This window comes from Schistocerca nitens, chromosome 9 (assembly GCF_023898315.1).
Source record: "Schistocerca nitens isolate TAMUIC-IGC-003100 chromosome 9, iqSchNite1.1, whole genome shotgun sequence".
Lineage (NCBI taxonomy): Eukaryota > Metazoa > Arthropoda > Insecta > Orthoptera > Acrididae > Schistocerca > Schistocerca nitens.
This window is the reverse complement of record NC_064622.1, coordinates 331,933,371-331,939,120: the sequence shown is the minus strand read 5'-3', so window position 1 is coordinate 331,939,120 and position 5,750 is coordinate 331,933,371. Positions and strand designations below refer to the sequence as shown.

The following is a 5,750-nucleotide window of genomic DNA, read 5'->3' as shown; positions in this document are numbered from 1 at the left end:
GTGCACGTGGGCGTGCAGCTATACATCTCCCAAACCCTTTCACACATGCTCGATGGTATTTAAATCGGCGGACGGGCAGACCAATCCATTTGCCGACTCTCCCTTTTTCCAAGGAGTCCTCCAGTTAGCCGGCCGTTGTGGCCGAGTGGTTCTAGGCGCTTCAGTCCGGAATCTTGCTGCTGCTACGGTCACAGGTTCGAATCCTGCCTCGGGTATGAATGTGTGTGATGTTCTTAGATTAGTCAGGTTTAAGTAGGTCTGTCTAGGGGACTGATGACCGCAGATGTTAAGTCCCATAGTGCTCAGAGCCATTCGAACCATTATCTGAACTCGTCCAGTTACGCTGTTCGACGCGGTCACGCGTTGTCGTCTATAAAAATGAAATGGGGGTCGAATGCACCCCTGAAAAAACTCACTCGGGAAAGAGTATAGTATCTACGACCGAGCAAAATTACGGCTCTCGGCACCGTAACACCTGAACCACCAAAATTAAAATGTTCGACAATGCTAGGCGTGCCCCCATATGAAGAGACGTGGGAACCATAGTCGACCGTAACCTTTTTGGTGATCCAAAGTTATGGGTTGAGGAAGCATAATGTTGTGTCGGCTCTTTGATCGTGGTACAGTCACTGGTCGACGTTACTGAGGCACTGTACTCCTTCCCCACGTGTTTCTTTTCAGTGGGGCATTCAGCCTAGACTTCCTTTTTATGGATGACAGTGCCCGACAGCATCGAACAGCAGAGGTGGAGGACCTATTGGAAGAGAAGGTATTCGGTGGATTGACAGGCCTGCCCGTTCCTCATACTTAAATCCCATATAGTACGTTGGGATGTATAGGGAAGACGTACCTCAGCACGTTCACATGGCACAACGACCATCCGACAACTGTGAACCGCGCTGATAGAGGAATGGAGAGTCCTACCACGAGAGCTCTTTCCACCCTCCTGACGAACATGGCAGATGAAGGACACACACTGCAGTCCGTAATGATCACACACTCTATTAAAAACCATGTCTCGTTCTCTGTAATGTCCAGGAGAATATCATGCATCGCGATAGAGCACTCGCCACAAGTTGCCCATCAGGACCATCCGACCGCCGTGTCATCCTCAGCTGAAGATGCGGATAGGAGGGGCGTGTGGACAGCACAACGCTCTCCCGGACGCTATGATGGTTTTCTTCGACCGGAGCCGCTACTAATCGGTCGAATAGCTCCTGAATTGGCATCACGAGGCTGAGTGTACCCCGAAAAATAGCAACAGTGCATGGCTGCTCGGATGGTCACCCATCCAAGTGCCGGCCATGCCCGACAGCGCTTAACTTCGGTAATCTGATGGGAACCGGTGTATCCACGGTGGCAAGGCCGTTGCTATGCATCGCAGTAAGTGCTTGTAATTGTCATCCCTCAATATAAATGTCATTTCCGTTCGACTCATTGTGTATTTCATTCAGTCACCTTCTGTACTACACTGTAGCACTTTCTTCTATGTATGGTACAAGTTTCATTGAGTTATGTTACTTCAGTGACACATAATGTGAAAGATACTTTCGTGCTCAACTTTTCCACGTCCGTGTATGTTACACAATCGTTGTGTGACGACTATTTGTTACGCAGGTGTTACATGAAGTAATAACTATTTAATTTAACTATTAAAAGATAATATGATATTAAAGAATGTTACGTAGGGAAAGCACCGTGTTTAAAAGAGCTGACAGGCCGTGTCGAGTTAGTGAAGAGCGAAAACCTGCCAGAAGAGTATTAACAGCAGTCTTAGCACTGCATAAAAATCAGCCCACTGAATCCACTGAATGATTCGCAGTAGAACAACGAGTGTTTCAGAAATAAGTGTAGAATTTTTGTACGTTGATAGGTTTGATATAAGCAATCCTTTTTAAGTATACGAGCATCAGGTCTCTGGCTCACATTTGGCGCGCTATACAACGCCAAAGCGGATTCGCTTTGCCCAGAAAAAACATGAGTGCACGTTGTGTTTACTGCACCAAATACTCGAACTGTGCGCCGCTGCCTTGATGGCGTATCTCAAGCCGTTCAACCACGGAACGGTGGACGTTGGGTAACGTTTCACTGGCTTGATCTCGGAAGTCTCCCGCAGCTACAGCACTCCGAGCGAAGAGTTTTCACAGGAGTTTGATACACTGGAGTTTTTCACGTGGCTCCAAATATAAAAATTAAGTGGTATGAGGTCTGTGGATCTTGGATGCCAGTGAATAGGTCCATTACGTCCATTTCAGCTTCCATGATATTGTCTGTCCAAGAATCTCTTCACTCGATTTGTGAAATGCGTAGGTTCCTGTAACATTCGTCTCATGATTTGAAGCGGCACGTCATAGAAAAGACTGGGAAGTACTTTTTTGAGAATTACACGGTAAAAGCGACCAGTTAGGCCTTGCGGAAGAATGTAAGGCACCGCTACTTGGTAGTGAATAATTCTAGCCCGAACATTAACTGAAAATCGTTCCTGAAAATGGTGAACAGCCGTACCTCGAGGACTTTCACGAGACCATACATGGGAGTTGCGACTGTTGAACATTCCCTGGCGGGCGAAAGACTATTCATCAGTCTACAGAACAATGTTTTGCGAAATCGGCAGTTAGCATTCTTTGCTTCAAAAACCAAGCGATAAAGTCGTTCGGAACTGTCAAATCAGTTGACAGAAGGTCCTGTACGTTACACTACTTGTAGGGATGACGATGAGTTGTCCAAACGCTGCTAGAACTAGGGTTTAGAGCATCAGTAATGGTGCCTACTCTCTCTGAAGGATTATTGTCGAACATTTGAAGTATTCTTTCTTCGAAACCAGGATTGCGTACACTCCGCGGTCGACCTTCTAGTATGATAAAAGAAAAAAAAATGTTAAATGTATTTCAGTTTTTTCAATTTTAATGTGATAATTATACACTCCTGGAAATTGAAATAAGAACATCGTGAATTCATTGTCCCAGGAAGGGGAAACTTTATTGACACATTCCTGGGGTCAGATATATCACATGATCACACTGACAGAACCACAGGCACATAGACACAGGCAACAGAGCATGCACAATGTCGGCACTAGTACAGTGTATATCCACCTTTCGCAGCAATGCAGGCTGCTATTCTCCCATGGAGACGATCGTAGAGATGCTGGATGTAGTCCTGTGGAACAGCTTGCCATGCCATTTCCACCTGGCGCCTCAGTTGGACCAGCGTTCGTGCCGGACGTGCAGACCGCGTGAGACGACGCTTCATCCAGTCCCAAACATGCTCAATGGGGGACAGATCCGGAGATCTTGCTGGCCAGGGTAGTTGACTTACACCTTCTAGAGCACGTTGGGTGGCACGGGATACATGCGGACGTGCATTGTCCTGTTGGAACAGCAAGTTCCCTTGCCGGTCTAGGAATGGTAGAACGATGGGTTCGATGACGGTTTGGATGTACCGTGCACTATTCAGTGTCCCCTCGACGATCACCAGTGGTGTACGGCCAGTGTAGGAGATCGCTCCCCACACCATGATGCCGGGTGTTGGCCCTGTGTGCCTCGGTCGTATGCAGTCCTGATTGTGGCGCTCACCTGCACGGCGCCAAACACGCATACGACCATCATTGGCACCAAGGCAGAAGCGACTCTCATCGCTGAAGACGACGCGTCTCCATTCGTCCCTCCATTCACGCCTGTCGCGACACCACTGGAGGCGGGCTGCACGATGTTGGGGCGTGAGCGGAAGACGGCCTATCGGTGTGCGGGATCGTAGCCCAGCTTCATGGAGACGGTTGCGAATGGTCCTCGCCGATACCCCAGGAGCAACAGTGTCCCTAATTTGCTGGGAAGTGGCGGTGCGGTCCCCTACGGCACTGCGTAGGATCCTACGGTCTTGGCGTGCATCCGTGCGTCGCTGCGGTCCGGTCCCAGGTCGACGGGCACGTGCACCTTCCGTCGACCACTGGCGACAACATCGATGTACTGTGGAGACCTCACGCCCCACGTGTTGAGCAATTCGGCGGTACGTCCACCCGGCCTCCCGCATGCCCACTATACGCCCTCGCTCAAAGTCCGTCAACTGCACATACGGTTCACGTCCACGCTGTCGCGGCATGCTACCAGTGTTAAAGACTGCGATGGAGCTCCGTATGCCACGGCAAACTGGCTGACACTGACGGCGGCGGTGCACAAATGCTGCGCAGCTAGCGCCATTCGACGGCCAACACCGCGGTTCCTGGTGTGTCCGCTGTGCCGTGCGTGTGATCATTGCTTGTACAGCCCTCTCGCAGTGTCCGGAGCAAGTATGGTGGGTCTGACACACCGGTGTCAATGTGTTCTTTTTTCCATTTCCAGGAGTGTATATATGTTGTGTTTCATACTAGAATGTCGTGTTCCCAGTTTGGCACAGCTTTGCCACAGGAAACACGAAAGCGATTGAAAACGTCCGTCTTCTGGTCGGCTCCTGATCGTTGTCAGAAGGAGGCTAGTTTTTGATTACGCAAATGCTTCTATTATTTGGTAAAGAATATGAATTTTATAATTACCTAAGGGACCTTTAACAATGAACAATTAAAAAATTGCGTTTGCAAATGAAATCATTAATAAATGGGGCAGCTATTAGTTGTACAGACGACAAGGAGCGGCCTTCTGTCTACGACCAGGATGCCGCAGTATTCTCTGCTGTAGTAAAGGCTGTTTGACATTTATAAAAATAATATGACATGGGGCTAAAAGAAAAAATAAAGGAAAAGAATAGAATGAGAAATATGGTGAACACTAAATTTATTCAAATAATTCTCACAAGCAATTACGGCTTCCTTATAAACAGTATAACTTACGTAAGTAATTTTCTGACTGTACGGTGCGATCAGATTTCAGCTTGTCCTGTGCTAACTTCTTGGTTCAAATGGCTCTGAGAACTATGCGACTTAACTTCTGAGGTCATCAGTCGCCTAGAACTTAGAACTAATTAAACCCAGCTAACCTAAGGACATCACACACATCCATGCCCGAGGCAGGATTCGAACCTGCGACCGTAGCGGTCGCTCGGTTCCAGTCTGTTGCGCCTAGAACCGCACGACCATAACTTCTTGGTTCACGTTTTTGTCACAAATTACAGTCATTACCTTTCTCCTTCCTTCGAGACAATTCTTGCACCGTTCAACACCTTCATAACAATAACTTGCCGATTTACAGTATCGAACATAAATTACTTGAATTTTATTAATCAGTAACTGTTGTCTGCTCGCTGGCAAGACCTCTCACTTTTATGGCTTAAAGACGACCTTCTTTACGCTTGACATTACAAGAAGAAGTGCGATAAAATTTGAAGATCTACAAAGGTTTTTACTGTCATCTTTTATTTAGATCGAAGCGGAACGTTCAGTTCAGCTTCTGTTAAAATATTTCTTTGACTGCGCAATCGATGTATTAGCGTCCACGCCAAACGCCCATTTTTACAGTTACATAAATTATATAAAACGAATGTCTTTCAAAGAATAGGTCTCATCTCATAATTTGATCATTTAATACACAGCTAGGTGAATGCCTTTCCAAGGATACTCACTGCTTTCATACGACGGAAAGACCAATAATATTACAACCTCGAGCACTGAAATGTTCTCTCAAGTTCCCCTTTGACGGAGACGACGATCCACAGCAGCAAATGTTCTCTGATTTGGTATTTGTCTATTTGGATAATGTTCTGCGTACAAACACCGTGATCCTGCTATAGTTCCTGCAGCATCAAGCATGTCTGCAAATTCA

The 5,750-nt window shown here is 47.1% G+C and overlaps 1 pseudogene; it reads right to left on the bottom strand.

Moving 5' to 3' along the window:
* Positions 1-1,255: 1,255 nt before the first annotated feature.
* Positions 1,256-1,373, bottom strand: LOC126204566 (5S ribosomal RNA; annotated as a pseudogene).
* Positions 1,374-5,750: the final 4,377 nt, after the last annotated feature.